Source organism: Equus asinus, chromosome 11 (assembly GCF_041296235.1).
Source record: "Equus asinus isolate D_3611 breed Donkey chromosome 11, EquAss-T2T_v2, whole genome shotgun sequence".
Classification (NCBI taxonomy): Eukaryota; Metazoa; Chordata; class Mammalia; order Perissodactyla; family Equidae; genus Equus; species Equus asinus.
In genome coordinates, this window is record NC_091800.1 from 55,093,307 (window position 1) to 55,112,351 (window position 19,045).

At 37.3% G+C, this 19,045-nt stretch overlaps 2 long non-coding RNA genes across 3 annotated transcripts in view; one reads left to right on the top strand and one right to left on the bottom strand.

Annotated features, from left to right (window-relative positions):
• The window catches only part of LOC123289940 (uncharacterized), a 171,530-nt gene that overhangs the window by 17,106 nt on the left and 135,379 nt on the right, over nt 1–19,045 (bottom strand). The gene's annotated exons all lie outside the window — the stretch shown is intronic.
• Nucleotides 1,440–19,045, top strand: part of LOC139046570 (uncharacterized) — a 139,852-nt gene continuing 122,246 nt past the window's right edge. Inside the window, exon 1 of the long non-coding RNA XR_011506720.1 lies at nt 1,440–2,084. This is a non-coding gene — a long non-coding RNA (uncharacterized lncRNA). The remainder of the gene's footprint in view (nt 2,085–19,045) is intronic.

The following is a 19,045-nucleotide window of genomic DNA, read 5'->3' on the forward strand; positions in this document are numbered from 1 at the left end:
AATAACCTTGAAGCAATTAGCAGCTGTTAATACACTAAACTGGATTTACTCGTCCTAATGAACTATAGAATGGCTTTATTTAAAGGACAAAGTCAATCGTTAATTCATTCAAGCATCCATTAAGCACATATTATAAGGTGGTTGCTATGTTAGGTGCAATAAACTATACAAGCCAACAAAGATAGTTTCTATCCTCATGGATACTAGCAGTAAGAATCTAAGACAAGATTGTGTTGTGTGGCAAAAACAGAAAAAATCACAGTACTGTGAGATATTTATTTTAATTTTTTTAAAGATTGGCCCTAAGCTAACATCTGTTACCAATCTTTTTTTTTTCCTTCTTCTTCTTCTTTTCCCCAGATCCCTCCAGTACATAGTTGTATATTCTAGTTGTAGGTCCTTCTAGTTGTGCTATGTGGGATGCCACCTCAGCATGGCCTGATGAGCAGTGCTAGGTTCCCACCCAGGATCCAAACTGGCGAAACCCTGGTCCACAGAAATGAAGCGCACAAACTTAACCACTTGGCCAGGCACGGGGTCGGCCCTGCGAGATAGTTAAACAGGGAAAGCTCACGTGCAACAGGAGACATCAAGAGAGATTTAATCAAGCTGGTGGAACCTGAGATGGACAATTAAGAAGGAGTAAGGTTTCAACAAGGGAAAGGTGTAACTCTATATGGAAACATGACCAAATCTAGGTAAAGAGAACCAACCCACGCCTCACTAACTTTGTGACCTGCACCTTGACTCAACTTCTGTGAACTAGCAGGGCTGTGGTGAGGAATTAGAAATGAAGTATGAAAGCAGTGATTCTCAGACTGCAGTGTGCAAATGCACCCGGAGAACTTGTTACGATGCAGATTCTGACGCCGCAGGTCTGGGGTGGGGTCAGAGAGCCTGCCTGTCTAACGAGCTCCGGGGTGATGCTGATGCACTTGATCTGTGGACCACACTTGAGAACAGGACGTAAATTCCTTTGCACGGTGCCTAGAACATAATAGTGCCTGCTCAATAATTGTTCTATTTGTACAATTATTCCCAAATCACTGAATGGTATAAGGAAAAATCCAACATGTAAAAATATAGGAACTGTTCACCAAAGTTTGCCTGGAATTCCTTCAGATTTCTCATGTCAGAATGTATTTCCTAAACATGAACAAATCATAATTCTTAATAACTGACAAAGATAAAGGAACTCAATCTTTAACATGTAGTGCCAATATTTTTCATACAGCAGCCAACACTACTGCTTAAACTATGTACTTTGACAAGTGGTTGGCTCTTTAATTAATAGTCATAATAATCATTTGAAGCTCTGGTCCATCAGAATTTTAAACAACTTGAGAACAAAACCGTCAACAATAGCAAAACATATTACTTTGTCAGGCTCTAATTAATATCAGTTTTAATTAGGCCATAAAAATATGTTTAGTCTCATATAACATTTCTCATTATAACAATTCACATATAACACTTAAATATACTTCAAACATGAAGACTGTCTCTCTGTGCTGTCTCTGAACTTTGTACATATGCCCATTGTTGCATTGTAATATATTGATATACACTTTATATATATAATATCATATTGATGTATACTTTCCTACTAAACTCTCAGCACTTTAGGTTCCTGGCACATAGAAAGAGCCACCAAATTGATAAGAGATGTCACTTTCCTGGCAAGGTGACATCCCAGAGAAGCTTGGACAATTTGACTGGCTTTATTTGCACATTTCAAGCTGCTTAAAAATACTGAAGCATCCTTGATATGTTTTATGTTTTAAGAAAGAGAAAACAATTTAGAAAAACAGCAGATGTGTAAACAATGAAATTCGATGTCATGGCTTCAACAGCAGAATGACTCCAAAACTCCTTGAGATCATAGTGTTTGGTCAGAAAAGTCAGCATGACAAGTGTTTTTCCATGACGGTGCCATCCACCACAATCCAGAAATAGCAGCCATGGCAGTCGCAGTGCCTGCCCGCAGACTTTGCTAATCAGTTTGGTCCAATGTGACAGCTGGAACAGACCATCCTGTGCAGACACAGGCCAAGATCACACACAATTCACAAGGCTTCTGAACGGTGAGTTTCCCTCTTCAGGTTTCACTTTCCAAACACACACAGCATCTTTTCTGCTGCAGGCTCTAAATTAATTTTTAAAACATTGATAATTACTTACAGAGGACCTACTGTGTGCAAATGATAATGATGATCACAATAATAATAATGTGCCATGTACCTGGAGATAGAAGGGGATATAAATTTTCCCCTTCAGTAGGTTATAAACTAGACAATCAAGAAAGCAAATACATAAATATCCGTGGAACAAATGCTTATGACATTTATGATAGCAATAATAACAATCTGTTTGAGGTTTGAGAATATTTATATTACAGTGTCTATATCTTTCTTTGTTTTTATGAAATAAATCTTTTAAAACTGAAAGAGAAATAAGAGCAATTTAAAAAGAAGAGGAAATCTGCAAGCTTTGGTGCACGCTTTTCTTTCTTTCTGAAAAGCACTGGGCAAAGATTCACTGGAATACAAATCACCATAAATTCCGGCCGACAAGTGCATGACTAATCTAATTGCAGGCAGAGAGGATCGCTCGCTAATGCTCTCACTAGAGCTCTGTACTAAACGATTTGCTCAGAGAGCAATTGATGCCCCTAGAAAACTTTGAAAAATGTTCTAGTTAGAAACAACTTTGTCCATGTCATATATTTTCTGTTTTTATCTCCATCATTTTTATTCTTTAGGACATTGGGATGAAAATTTCATCTCTTTTGCTTGAGGGTTCATGTGCTCCTGCTTATTCCTCACCTGAAATCATGAGTTCATTGTGACAGTATAAGACGCCAAATTGGGTGTCAGGGAAATCACTGTGCAGAACCCCAACCCCCAGCCACTACTTATATAGGAAGAAAGAAAGTAAAAGAAAGGCCAGTAATTTGTCTTCAGAACATGAAATCCATTACTTAGAAATTATTGTTAATTATATATTGAGATAAATATAGAATCATCATTTCTGCAAGCCTTGGAAATAGAAAAGCTCTTAAAAATTTATTAGTGTCCTTAAGATTTGGATGATATACGACAATAAATCACTGTGCATGTGTGCAGCCTTTGAGATCCTCAAAGAAAATTACCATGCAATTGCAAATACTGAACTTCTATCTGTGGATATAGCAGCAACTCTGTTCAATTCTCCCTCATCTGTTCCAATGGGGGAAAAACATTACCATAAATAATGTAGAAGAGATGTTGACCTGTCACAGTGCGCTTTCTCATTGCTGTGTGACATTTTCCCTCACCCACCTCTTACAGACAACTCAGCCTGCCCAGAAACCCCAAAGTTCGGTCTCCAATCCTGTTACATCTCAGAACATCTTATACAACTCCAGTCTAGAAGAGCTGAAAATAATGAGTGCAGTTGAGGAGGGGGAGAAATTTGTATAAAGGGGTAAATCAGAGGGAATCTGTAGATCAGGAGGGCCAATAAAATTTGAGTTGATTTCATGAGTACATTTGGAATACCTTAACATGGATGCCATGAAGATTATCATGACCAATAGATAAGCATCACAAAATACTTTAAAAGGACCAAATAATCAAAATTCAATACATTTTGCCCCTTCATTATAGTTGTATTTCACATTGGCTGGATTTTCCTGAGATCTCAGTATACCAGGAGATTTAAGCTATTTCAATTGTCAAATAACATCAGTTTCTGGACCTTTTTATTTTCAACAGGGAATGGCAAAATATATGTAGCATGGGTAAATATAATTGAGGCCAACAGGAGTTTTGAAGGCCGATCTTCATTACAATTCAGTTTTAAAGATTGCCATTGGCCAAGCATTCTGCAAGTTTATGTCAAAGACTTTCTATATGCAGAGCAATACACATGAATGCACACACAAAGAATGGAACATGGTTGTGCCCACAAAGGTTGACAATCTACTTCGATAGCTGATAGTGGTACATTTTAAACAGTTGGACAATAATTAATGCCAAGATGAAATACCATAAAAATTATACTTATAGGTGATGGATGGAAGAAAATTACTATTAGCAATAAGTATCTGACATATATAAAGTATATTGGGGAAACCAGGAGCTTTAGAGACAGACAGGACTAGGCTGGAATGCCAGCCCAATAAATTACTAACTGTGTGATACTGGGTAGTTTATCTAAGCTTTCTGAGCCTTGGTTTTCTCATCTGTAAAATGGAGTTAATGATACATAGCTCATAGGGTTGTTGTGAGAATTAAGCCAGATAATATATGTGAAGAACTTAGCATAGTACCTGGCACACAGCAGGAACTCAGAAAATATTAGTTTCCCTTCCCCTTTACTGTGGGGCGTTCTGGGACAACAAAGATACAGGCCCTAAAGTTCACAAACTTACAAACTAATTAGGAAGATGAGACAATGCCTCGAGAAATGAAAACTACATAAGCTAATAGTGAAAAGTGGCAACTAAGTATGCAATAGGATCCAGAGGACTAAGAAGGAGACAGGATTTTTGGCAGCTACGATGAGGGGAGTTTTCCGGGAAGGAGATAGAATTTGCGTGGTTATAGATGAACAGGATTCGGACAGGTAGAGAGTAGGAGAGAGGGCAGGGAAATCCAGCGTGAGTTTGACAGCTGGTGACTAAGTGGGTTGGCAAGAGTAGTCATCAGAGATAGGGCTGAAGACAATGGGGTTGGGGGCAAGCAAATTAGATTAAGGGGTTCAGGGCTAAAGGCAATGGGAGACAATGGAAATTTTTGTATGGGAAAATGACATATCAAAGAAGTGATTTAGAAAATAATCCAAAAATACAGACTTTATGTGCTTTTGTTTTTTTCCAACTCAACTATAAGTTCCTAAATCAAAAGAACTATGCCCTTGTCCCTCTGGGCTAGCAAAAAGATATTCTATTCAGCCAACAGCAGTGGGTTTTTTTTCCTGTTCCATTGAACGTCAGAAAGGGCTCCACTTATTTGTCTTTTATTGTTATGAAACGTTTTTCATGAACCACAGAGACATCACTCACAATTGATGTGGTTCAGACTCAGGCAATATTTGGATACAAAAGACCTGAGTTGCCAACAGATATTGTCAGAAGCTGAACCATATGCATGGTCTTCAACTCTTGTCTGATATCCTACTATTTCTTACCTTTGAAATTCTACTCTGAATTGTGGGATCAAGAGGGTTTCCAGCATACTTAAACATCATAAAGCAATGCACTTGACTTTTATGAATGCTCCTAAAATGTTTAATGATTTGTTCAAAGATTTACTCTTGTGCCTAGAAGTCTCAGCAGATATCAGAGGCACCTCATAAATATCTAGAGGAAACAAAAGTTTTATCTTAAAATAATTTTAAATGGAATTTTCCAGGTTGCATATTATCCTGTATATATTTATAAGATATAAAGCTTTGGTAGTCGAGAAAGACCTTAGGAAATTCTTAAATGGTTTGTCACCTTGCGGGCAAAAATAGCCTGTACCTTCTTCAGCAGCTTCTATAGGGGGCTACTCTTCTCACAGCTGTTCTGTGTTCACAACTGCACACCAACTTAAGCTAATATAGTACTCTAAAATGGAAGTAATAATACTGACTTCATAGAGTCATTGCAAGGATTAAGCAAGATGAAGCAAAAAAAGAATTTAGCACATAGCAACCATTCATTAAATGTCAGTAATTATTATTATTATTGCAACAAATGAGTCTTTATTATTGTATCTACTGCAAGATGGGAAAATTAAGTATTTTTTTAGATAGTCCCACAAGGGAAAATAAGGCCACATTTTCTTTGATAGTGAATTATATGATAGTTAAAAATTTATTTAACAAAGCTTTTTGAAGTACTTTATTTGGGTACTCTGTGCCTACTCACTAAAGTAGGCACAGAGTAATCAAAGATACGTAAGACCAATCTTGCCTTCTAGAGTCTCACAAATCAATTGGGAGACACATTCAGACATATAGTTGAAATCCAAAGGAATAAATAGTATAAGAAAGTTATGTTCGAAGTGCCATGAGAGAACAGAAGAGAGAGTGATTAACTTAGTAAGGGAGGTTAGAAAAGAGAGAAAAGGTAATTATTTCATTGGAACTTATTAAGAGAATGGAATTATGTCAAACAGAAAATGGAAGAAAAGATCATTTTAGGCTGGGTAAATATCATAGGCAGAGAATCAACAATATGGAAAAATGTACTGTGTTAAGGGAAAAATATACCTCTGTTTTTTTGTTGTTCTTATTGTTTGTCGTTTTTGGTTTTTTAGAGCCTGAGTTTTGACATTAGAGATGTAGGTGAAAAATGGTTAGTGAATGGATGGGTTATGATGTGGTTGAAATGGATGACATGCTAAAGAAAACAATTCATTTTGAAGGTAATGAAAAAAGAAAATCTTTTAAGTGCAAGTGCTGTAGGATCAGATCTGTGTTTCCAAAGAAAAAGAGTGGGCAGTATGGAGGATAGATTGGAGGTAGTCAAGAGAGAAAGCAAAAAGACCATTCAGGATGTTACTTTAACAGACCAAGAAAGGATGATGGCCTGAACTAAAGCAGTGAGAGTAAGAATAAAGAACAAGAGATGTTGACTGATGAGGAATGAGAGAGGAGGGAAAAAATTATTTAGGGGGCACTCATGGCATTCTAACTGAGCAGGGGGAAATGGCACCAACACAGATCAGAGATGCCAGAAGAGGATATGATTCAAGAGAAAATATGTGTTCGAGAGGTCTGGCCCACTGCTGTAACAAACAACCTCAAAATTTTAATACCTTAACAGATAAAACTATGTCTTATTTGTTTAATAAGTTACGCAGTTAGTAATAGCAGGCTATCTCCTCTACATAGTCATTGAGGAGTTTAGGTTTCTTCCATCCATAGTCCAGGCATACCCTAAGGCCACACAGTCCTTTGCTGATCTTCAACATCTAGAAAGTAGACAGGAATAGAGAGTGGAAAGTAAATGTACCAGGCCTAGAAATGTGCACATAACTTTCATCAACACATTATTAACCAAGCTCCATCACATGGCTACACCTAATTGCAAAAATGGCTGAGAAATGTGCTATATTACCAGGAGAAAGAAGGAAATGAAATGATTTGGTGAAAAACTAACTAGTCTTTGACACAGGACGTGAAATGCAGATGTCCAGAAAGCAAGTGGATCTCTGGAATTCAAGAGAAGACCTGATGGGAGAGAGAGATTCAGAAATCATAGCTATGCAGAAGGAATAGACAGTGTGGTGTGCTCAAGGAACAGTACGTACCATAAGAAAAGAAGGTACTACTACAGAGGTGTCTACTACACAGAAACTACACATGAAAATTAGGTACAATTATTATATGGCAATTCTCTATCCTTGCTTTCTGGACCATGGTTTTTTGGAGAGCAGAGCAGTATAACCACGTAAGGATGTGGATGTGATTGCATGTGTCCCTGATCAATCATATATCTATTATCTATTTATCTGCCTATCTACCTACCATCTATCATCTATCCATTTCTACACTTATATATTGAATGCATGGTAAGGAAAAGGCACTGTAATAGGGATATGGGATGGCATGGAAAACGTTTAGGAAATAATTTCATACAAACCTACAGAGAGTGAGGGAGGTAGGCAACCAGTTAAAAAGATCATTTCGGAACAGATACTGGAGGGCTGAACTGGACTGAAGAGACCCTAGTCTAAAGAACAGCAATAGGAAGCGTCTTTTAATCACCCCCAAAAGGGTTAATGCGTGAATTGGATTTTTGGCAGTGACCACGAAGGAAAGGAGGGGACAGATTTGAGTCAGAGGAATCAGAAGCAATAGGACTTGTCACTTTTTTTAACAAATATTTATTAAGCACTTACTATGAACAAAATATTCTCGGATACTGGGGCCAAAACTCTCTTGCTTTTCTCCTTAACACTTCAGGGAACAAAAGGATGTCCAGTTCTGCAGACCTCATACAGTTCTTTCACCCTGCCTGGGCTTCTAGACGGTCGTTACTGTTGTTCAATTTTCTTACTCCACATGGCTTATGGTTATTGTCCTTTTACAAATCTGTCTGCAAATAGCATGCTGCTTTAGTGAGAAGTGAAATTATGTCAAGCACTAGATATACTGAGGTCCACACGAGCACAGCTAGGTACTGCCATGTCACACTATATACATGTTATCTTGGCCTAACAGACTTTATATTTGCACAAACTGTGAACTGGCAGTTGGTATTTATATACAGTCTGTCCCCCAGGGATGACCCATGGGCATGCAAGACTTCCGGAGCTGGCAGCCCTCTATGAATGCTGATTGTGTAATGTGTTTTTATAGAAACATATCCTAATGCGTGTTTCAAACTCGGAGCTATCTATGAACTCCTTCACTTAAAATAAAATACAAAGATGTTTAGCTGTGCAAATAGGCTAGGTGCTTCCAAATAGGTTTCAATTTGGGCCACTCTCCATGAATCTTTTCTGACATCTTTGCTTTCTGTTTTCAAAAGAAAAAAAAAGCTATTGGAGTGCTGGCATAGAGTTTTTGTTGGTTATTCACAGTGTGAAATGAGCATCACTAAATAAAGCAACTGCCAAACAAATACATTCTGGTTACAAAGAGAACCCACTGTATGACTAAAATCTTAAATCTAATTAAGGACTTTCCAAATACCATATCTTTGAAACCTTCCAACAACAACAAAAAATACATTTCAGCTGGGATTTGTGAATTGCTAGCTTTGTACATAAAAGAAACAGCTTGTTCTAAAGCTGAACTTCAGTAAATTACAGAGGCGGTGTCTTTCATAACCCCATTATGAGGGAACATTTCTCTGCTGAAACCTTTGGGTAGTAATGTCTGTGAGTACTTCTCACTGCCAATGGGTTTGTCTGCAAGGGGTTAGATAAATATGCACATTCCCAAACCACTGTGTTGCTTTCAATAATCAAAATCTAAAATTAAAATGGTTACTGAAAGGGGTCTGTACATGTATAACTAGAAAATATAGGCTTAAAGAGTGTATTTAATGATCGGTACTCTCCCAAGGCCATGCAAATAGCTGCTTGCTGGGTATACACATTTTCTAAATTTAAGATGGAAATCAGGCTGAAACTAGGACAACAAAGAAAGCTTCTCTGTGCTATTATAGAAAAGAAGAATCTTCATATGTTTCTGCATACCCAAAGAATAGATGTTTCTTTTCTCATTCTTCTCTTTATCTATTTTAAAAGATACAAAGAGAAAATAAAATTTTGGAACATTTCCTAACAGTGCAAAATATTCATGAATTGAAAAATAAATGAAGAAAATAAATCTATTTCTTGTCACACTCCTTAGGCTATGTATCTCTGAACACTTGGACAACAAACTGAAATATCTGGATGGGAAAAAATATTCATCCAATTACTCAATGTTTGATCTACAGAATATGAATATTTGATATTCATAAAGAAAATATACAAATATCACGATTTCTCTTTTCAATAGTATATTTTGCCACATAGCCATAATTTTTAAAAAGTATAATAATCTAGGACTCAGTGCCCTAAGATTGACGTTTGAAACAATGCTTTCCTGTTTTCGGGGGAAAATGGGTTTAGACCTCTATCAGGCAGATGGTAATTCAATTCTGCCTTTACTTTGTGCGTAAAATAAAGCCTCAAAGCTGTTCAAGTTCACGAAGTGCTCTGAGGACTTAAAATATTTTGGAATGATGTTTCTTTCCAGATACATAATTTTAAATTTATTTAAAGAAATATCACTGCAAATTATTTTTTACCTTGTATTGTTACATTTTGCATTTTCAAACCGCTATACATATGTTATTCTTGTCAAGCAAAGAATTAGAAAGTCTTTGTTAATTGCATTTAAGGGAACAATGCCATGGACATATGCTTGTGTGCATATATTTTATACACGTTTATGTGTGTATGCACACATCCACACATATGTATATAATTTATATGCATATATATAGCCCTACAAACACACATAGGTTTACAGATAAACACACATTCATATGGGTGCTTTGTTGAGTTCACGTGATCAACAACCAATATGCTACCTTGGCCTTTTTTCTCTTTTTAAACAGAGTCAGATTTGCCTCTGGCCACACTGTGCACTCTGTAGAACATACACCCAACTTCAAAAGGGCCATGTAAGCAATGAGCTTTTGAAGCCAGGCAGAAGGCATATGTCTACATGCCTTAAGGCACAAGAAGGTCAACCAATGCCCTTATGGTCACACAGAAGGTGTGTCTATGATCAAACTAGCATGGAAGAGTGTCAAAGTACTCAGTCCTATGTTATTTCTATCCATACACATGAATGCTGATTTTTCTACAAAGGATCATCATGGCCCTACAAGATATTTCCTCCTTCAATAGCAGTTCATGGGCTAAGCAAGCGGTCTATGGGACTAATTTCTAATAATAGTTTATAGTAGTTACCCTTTACTGGGTGTTTACAACATGCAAGCTCATCTCATATTTTACATCTATTTAATCCTTACAATCCTATTATGTGTTTTTTCCCCACTTATTGATTTTATATTTATTTAATCCTTGTGGTATCTCTATGATATGTGTACTAATATTATTCCCATGTTGTAGATTATGAAACTAGTGCTTAGGTTAGTAACTTTCCAGGATCACACAACCAATAATTGGCAAAGCTGGGATTAGAGCCAAAGTTTTTGTGCCTCCAAAGCTTATACCTACAATTTAAAAAAATGTAAATGGTTACCATTTATTGAACACTTAAAACATACAAAGCATTGTGCTAAGCACTGGGCATACGTTGTCTCTCTGATATTCACAACACACCATCACATAGAGATTTTCATTATCATCATTTCACAGATGAGGAAACTGACACATGTAGTGCTTTTACGTCCTATATATTCTGCCTCTCCTGTAAATTTGTATACATCTCCATCATCTGAGCTGGAGACAAGAGCAGAAAGCACATTACGAGGCAGAATTAGAACCCAATCCATAAATTTCTGTTGAATCACTATTCCTCCAGGTCACTTTATTTTCTATGAGAGCCATTGGCCATCCACATCTAAATAATCTTAAACAAGAGACAAGCTCCTCAACAAGAATTGATGATGAGATCTCAGCTGCAGATCATCTTTCATCATCAGCACATGAGTGCACTTTGCAATATAAATCTGTGTGGGTCACAACACTCTCACATCAAGCCCATGCTTCATGCTGTCTGTGAAAACTGTGGATAGCTGTATCTATGGCTGCAATGGAAACCACACTGACTGGTGTGGTCTCCCTCCCAAGCTGGCCCTGTAAGGCCCCTCTGCTCTAGTACATACAAGTACTTAGAACAGTGCATTCAACAATCATTTGCATCTTTCATTGTCCTCAAAAACAGAGCTTCCATCCTGAATATGATAAGCACCCTCTTAAGAGAAGTTGAGTGCTGTGCTGGTAATGAAGGAGGCAGCTTCCATGTCTGTGTGATTATGCTGTCATCCCTCCAAACCCCGTTCACCAGAGGCTCCCCTTGCAAAGCTGCTTAGCCCATCCTCCATACAGCTTGTGGCATCCACAGCGTTCTCGGCAATGTCTGCTCAGTGGTGTTCCAGTCGTTTGCCAGCTTTTCACCAGACAGTGGAGCTGCGTAATCAGGTTTTTGGAGGCTGCTACCCAGATGCAGCAGGCTGGGCTCACACTCTTGGCCACGGCTGAGGCCTGGGGCTTTCCCAGAGCTGAGTCCTATAGTCAAGCACCACTGGCATGTTTCCCCAGGGCTCTGTAGCTGCAGCTGGAGTCTAGCACTGCACATTGCATCACTCCAGAGAGAGGAGAGCCTCGCTCTGAGCAAGAGAGATGTCCATGCCAATAGTCTGGTTAGGCTTCACTCACTCATTCATGAAATAAAAGTATATCAGTTATCCTCATGATGTACTGAAGATGGACTCCAGGCAAATTGCCACGTTCAATGACTCCACCTGCCCAGAGAGAGAAACTTGCTGTGATTCTTAAATTCTCCATTGTCTTCTTGACCAGCTTCTCAGATTTAGTCAGTTATTACTAAGGGCCAAGTCATAAGTACAGGCCCCCTCCTCTCTTGCTTCCACACACTTAACAAAAACTCCTACCACACAAAATAGAACGAATTGTGTTTGACTCTTCCTTTGATACAATGGTAAGATGTTGACTATCCCTGAGACCATTTGTTCACTGTAGGGAAATGTAATGGATTCCTTACTCAAAAAAATGAGAAAGAACTGATGTTGTGCATGCATGTGTGTGTTCATGCATGCACATATTTCTCTTTCCCCACGTATCCGTATATATATGTAGCCTCAGTGTCTATAGTGACATGCTATGGTAGACTTCTGCATCCCTGAGCCCAACTTCACCCCTCTGACATTGTCAGAAGATGATACAAAAAGGTGGGATTTTTCTCCCATTATATCTACTTCCAAAACCTAGAAGATGAAGTCTCCAAACAGCCCATTTTTTCCTTGATAAGAATTTATATGTTAAAAACAAAACAAGGCAAACTTAAAGTCCCATTCTGTGACACACATATCATGTCATTTTAAAGCTTGTATGTTTGTGAAAACTAACATTTCCTTCTTATTCTGCAACTCAACAGAGAGCAACAATAGTCCAAAAAATATGTTGTGAATGTCTACTTGCTCTTTCTGTAAATACTCAAAAACAAACAGAAAAAACCACCACAGAAGAAGCATTAAAAGCTTGGCATCTTGTGTGTTCTTAAGCCAGTGACCTCTTGGCTGCCACTCTTCTGGGTAACTAACTCCATTCATTGAACAAAGGTTTATTGGGAACCCATTCTGCTCCTGACTTGCTGTACTCATGGGAAAAAAAGAAGGCATGTACATAGCCCCACATTTAAGGACCTCAAGATCTAAAAGGAGACAGGAAACATGGAAAAAATAATAGCTCCATTTACTGAGCATTCACAGTATGACATATATTGAACCCAATATAGATTATTTAGTTTAATTCTCACAAACACCTGCAACACAGATAGTCCTAGCCTCATTTGGAGGTAAGGAAACTGAGGCTCAGAAAGTTTATATAACTCTTGCCCAAGGTCACTCAGCTAGAAAGTAGCAACACCTATGTTCATCCCCACGTCTGTTCATCTCCAGGCTCACACTTGTCCTGCTGTAACAGAGGGCAGTGATGGAGGTGAATGCGTACATCCCTGGGAATATAGCCTGATGGCTAGGATGGTCTCTTCTTAGAAATGCTCTGCCCACCTCACCTCCCATGACACCAAGGACCCTGAGGAGATCAGGCCTTCCCTCCAGTACTTCCCAAGGGAAAATTCAAGTGAAAATCCTTTGATGAATAAACTTAAGTTCATGATCAATAGCTCTGCCTGCTTCTTATCCCACTAAAAGTGAGAAGAGTAAGTGAAGCCAGCTGATCACAAAGAAGGTAAGGGACCATCCATTTAGCTTTGACCACCTGGCACATAGGACATAAACAATAAACAGTTGTTGGTACTGAAATCAACATGGCAGGGTAGGGTGGTACATGATGGGGTGGGCGTGGTGAAGGCATATGGAAAGCTAGAACTACCCTTTCATTTCTGTGATAGGCAGGACAGAGCCCAGGCTACCTAGTGCACCAAATACCTCTGACCCCCAGAGCAACACCAGCAGTTGAATTTCAAAGATAAAAAATGGGAAAAGAATAAGAACTGGTGACGACACAGGTATCCTGATGTCTGGGTCCTAGTTCATGCATACACACAAGGCCAACTTGGCTATTTCAGAGAACGAGCTGTCTCATCTGGGCTCTGACAATTGTCAGGAAATTGTGGTCCCTTTTTCTGTTTTGTATCTTCATAGAAAATACCTGGATTTTAGCCTTCCCAGCTACACTTATTTCCTGTGTAAATCCTTCCTATTCATAGGACCTGCAAATTAAGCTAATAAAACACAGAAGTCAACAGTCTAAAAAAAAAAAAAAAGCAAGCTTGCCATCATAATCTTAATTAGGACATCCAGCCCATTTCCTTTGCATAGGGCCAAAATCATGTTTATTCAGTTGTAAACTGGCATCTAGAGATCTAAAATTTTAGCTCCTCTTTCTTAACACGTGAATGACTAGGGGGTACAGGATCTCAGTCAACTTGGTCTCAGTTTTTCTACCTGTGAAATGCAAAAAAGTAATTTTTAGAAAAAACTAGTATGGTCGTGTTAAAAAAATGTATCCAGATAGTTACTTAAAAAGAAAAGGATAACAGATTGAGTATTGTGTCCTACAACTGCCTTTGATTTAAATAAAATGAAGAATAACTTGAAGTGGGTTTTGTGTTCAATTTGTGGCCTGAAAGAAAAAATGGGTCATAATCAAACTATTAATAGGCACCATTCTGTCATCCTTTTCAGATCATTTGAAATAGTCATTGGTCATAAAGAAAACTATTATTATTTTAAAGAGGGAGCTTTTTCTCCTTCAGATAAGTATTAGAGAACTCAATGTAATTTCTGTTTAATATGCCATTTTTTTGAGAATAATCATTTGGGAAGCAGAGAGACTCCAGTAAAAACGCTTTTGTATCATCATGTAATCTAATTAAATAACTACCAATAGATGACAGTAAAGGTCATTGCAGATACTGAGAGCTATTGGGCAAACTAAGCTAAGCCATTTCTAAATCTCTTAGTGACAGGTAATATTCAATGCACACCAGGGAAAGGCCATGATTTTGTGTGCAGATGATCAGAAAACATCGAGGCTTTTGAATTGAAGTTCCCTTGGCAAGAGATATCATCGAAGGACTGTGCCTACTGAGGTTGACATAAACCTATAGAAGCCACAGGTCATCACTTCCGAAGGAACAACTTTGTATTTTTACCAAGAAGTCATACCTAAGTTACTTTGGTACCTATTGCTGAAAAGAAGAGGCTACATATGTATTTGGCATGGGTCGGGGAGAGGGTTCTTTTTTTGGTTTGTATTTTGGCAAGCCAGGGCTAAATTTAAAGGTGAAAGCAATTCACTTAAGGCTGTTCAGCTTTACTCTGGTGAGTACTAAATACAGTGCATGTGGTTTTTACCATGAATATATGTGATTTATATGGATTTCTTTCCCAACAGCTCCAAAGAATAATCAACTCTTCCTAGTGTCGTGTGGACTTCCTTGTTTCTATTTATTTCACGCAGGCCTTCGGATGTTCTACTGTGTCTGGCAATATGTGTTGAGGGGTTGACTTATTAATCTTGTTTTCCACTTTGTAATGACAGTTTAAAATTAAGATAGAATTTTAAACGGTGGTAAATCAATGGGTAAGGAAGCCCCAGTGGACAGAAATCATGTTACTCAATGTCTCTGCATGAGAAGCCCTCGCTGAGTTCTGCAAAACCAGCTATCCTCACACCCTATTTCAGCTGGGCTAAAACTTCATTTGCCCATAAAAGGGAGGATCTGAATACTTCCAGCTGGTATCAATGAAAAATAAAAATCTCCGTAGAATTTCAACTAAAATGCCATCAGATAATTAGAGTGAATACTCACTGGCTAAAAATTTACTTACCATTTGATAGAAGAAATTTGCTTTTGCTTAAATTTTTTTCCATATATTTTATTTTATAGTGGAATCCTGAGAAATCGTGTTTTAGGAAAGTACAAAAACTAATAAAAATTTAATTAATTAATTGATAAAGCAAAAAGTACTACAAAATCGAGGAGGAAACCTCCGGTTGCCTTTTGATATCATTTCAGTGGCTTCTAGTTTAGAGATTCGAAGGAGATGAAAGCACTGGGATGCTTCTGTTTTTCTCCCTGTCTCTTGCTTCTTTGCACCTCCCATCATCTCAATATTTCCAAAGCTTCTTTCATGGCTGACTTGTGTGTTTTTACCATTTTGTCTCAGCAGGCCTGCCCCTTTTCCGTTTTTCTCTATATATTTTCTTTGGAATACAAACCTGTTTTGCTCATGTTTTGCATTAGGGGTTCTCCCAGTTTAGCAATATCTACAGGATTCCCTCCCCGCTTTTCTTGTCATTTATATTTCCTGGAGAGATTTTTTTCATACCCCAGAGGATAATCTACCACTTGTATTACTTCTGATATATGAGGATTTTCAATCTTCCCTTATTGTTTGTCTAATTTTTACCTGTAGTTGGTCCCCACAGGCCTAGCCCAATCCCTTGTGTTTTCAGTTATGCAGATGTCTGTAATGAAAGGGACCACTTGGGAGCACCACAGAGCAAACAGGGCTAGTCTACCATCATCGGAGCTACAATGTGAAATGATTTTGAGCAAAAACATAAATGCTAGAAAGCAAATTGAAAGAAGTCAAAGCCTTGTGTTGTAATTCAAAAGAGTTAAACAGATGAGACATTTACAAAGCCATATGTACACAAGCATAAATACAGCAGTCATCCAATGCTCAGTCTGTAGAGATTTGTACATTGTTCCTCTTTGTGATCATACTTCAGTGTATAATCTCTTAATATAAAGGAATTGAGGGTTCTAACAACATTTTCATCTTCACATGTTGCTGAGTGTTGTATTAAATAATAACGTCACTTTTTAGACGAATGGACAAGAATAATACGATGGTGAAAAGTTACAGCAAATATCTGCAGTTTCCAAAGCCCAATTGACAGGGATCGATTCATGGAATTTGTTATCACAAATGCTTCAGAAATTCATGAACTTTTCTTCTTTTGTAGGTTAGACAAAAATGGCAGTGATTTACTGAGTGCTTTTCAAAACCAACATCTGGCACTTTCACTTTCCAATGCCTCCAGTATAAACTGGCCACCATCAACCTGTATCTAAACATTTCTCATCTAACATATTATTTCCTTTTTATACATATTTTCAAATATTAAAAAATATACAGTTCCATTATTTCAGAGGCCAAACATCTGAACAATTTAGGTAAAATTATCCTTTACATGTGTACCTGTAAAATTATTCTTTAACATGGTCTATGATCACAAGAGTTAGTTTTCTAGAAATTTCTGAGTTAACAAACATATTAGGTGTTTCTCTTTGGGTTCCCTTGGTTCGTTGTCCTGATAGTATTGCAACTTATTTGAGAATCAAATAGTGGTTAGGTAGAATGAATGTGTGTGGATAAAACCAGCTACTGCTACTCATTAGATGTACTGATCTATCAAGTGACAATCACCACATCACATGTATTAAAAGTAACAACAATACTTACAACATTAATGAGGTCTGAACTGTTTTTGGATATTTTGAAGCCCACAAATAGCCTTCTAAAAGGAAATCTGGGGAAAATTGGAATTTAAAAGTCATACTCAAAAATGTAAAATTAAAATGAAAAACAGCACTTTAAAATACACAGTCTGTAATGGCAATTGAAATTATTTTAATTAATTAATATCAATGATTTTATGCTCACATATATTTGAGGGGTAATATTCTAAGTGGTACTTTTTGCTAGTAATACATTAATATTATTGCTATGCATTAAACATGTTTATCAAAATCAAAAAAATCAACACCAATGTTGCCTTTGAGGGATATGAATATACTTCTAAGCATACTTATATACTACAGCCTCAGGAAGAACTTTTCTAATCAACCAAAAATCATTTAGGGCCCCAAACCATGGAGCAAGTGTGTAAATCCTGCCTACAAAATGAAGAATGTTTGCCAGTCTAACTAGTGGAGAAATCACTGAGATCTTTGCTCTCCATGGATGATACCCATTAACAAATGATGCAAAGAAAAACAAGGACTTTCTCAGTTAGTAGCTGGTCTATTCTATGAAGAGGCAAAAATACCTTTTGGTTAAAAGAAGCCCTAACATGAAATGTGTGTAATTGACCTCACTCCCAGGGAGTCCAGCTTGATTTTAAGGGACTTTGTGAGTGAATGCATATATTTCCATTTAAAAGTGGTGATTCTTCAAAGATTTGTGAATAAGTGATTTTCTTTTACCAATAGACTTGAAACAAGTGAAACATAGAGAAAATATATTTGTCTCCACTAAAAGGACAATGTTCCAACTAGTTTCGTTTTTTTTAATCTCACCTAAATGAGTAGAACTTCACTTATTCTTTTTTTCCCATCTTAATTGAGGTGTAACTGACAAATAAAATTGAATATATTTAAGATGTACAAGTTGATGCTTTGATATACATGTACATTGTGAGATAATTGACACAATCAAGCTAATTAACATATCCATCACTTCACATAGTTACCTTTAGTGTGGGTGTGTGGTGAGAACACCCTAGCAAATTTCAAGTACACAATACAGTATTGTTAACTATAGGCCCTATGCTGTATCATAGATCTCCAGAACTTATTTATCTTGCTTAACTGAAACTCTGTAGCCTTCGCCAACATCTCCCCTTTTCTCCCACCCCACAGTCCCTTTTACTCTCTGCTTCTATGAGTTTGACTATTAGAAAGAAATCCCAATTCTACACACCAAAATTTTGTAAGAAATATATAAGCTACCCTCTATGTGTCTGGCATAGATAATTAATACTGCTGAATTTGACAAAGGAATTAAATAGTCAAAGTGGCTACAAGAAGTAGAATTTGGTTCATGTTCTTAATGATAAATGAAAGAAAATGAAAAACAGATATGAAGCAAACTTTCTAGGTTAAGGAAATTCATTTAATCTTGAACAATGAATAGGAACTCAAAATATGGATAAAATATGTGCAGCGGGTACACATATTAGTAATTACAAAATGTGAATATTTAGATTTACAAAATCAGTTACTTACATTACCAAACAAATACTGTGATTTGATTTGTTAAACTTTAGGTTATGCATATTGTTCTAGCAGGTGGCATGATCTATTGGAAAGAGCAATCTCTTCTTACCTCAGGTTTGAGGATATTTCTTGCACCCATAAAAATGCAGTAATTGTGGCAGCAGTTCTGCCAACCTCTCAGACTTGTATCTGGAGTCCAGCTGACTTGTAAAACAGACCATTTGTTGACTGGTTGTTAGACACAGGGCAAGTCAGTTAACAAAGCTCTCTACTCTTTGTAGGTGCAGTGATAGACCTTGGCCTACATTAGCTCTATTTTCAT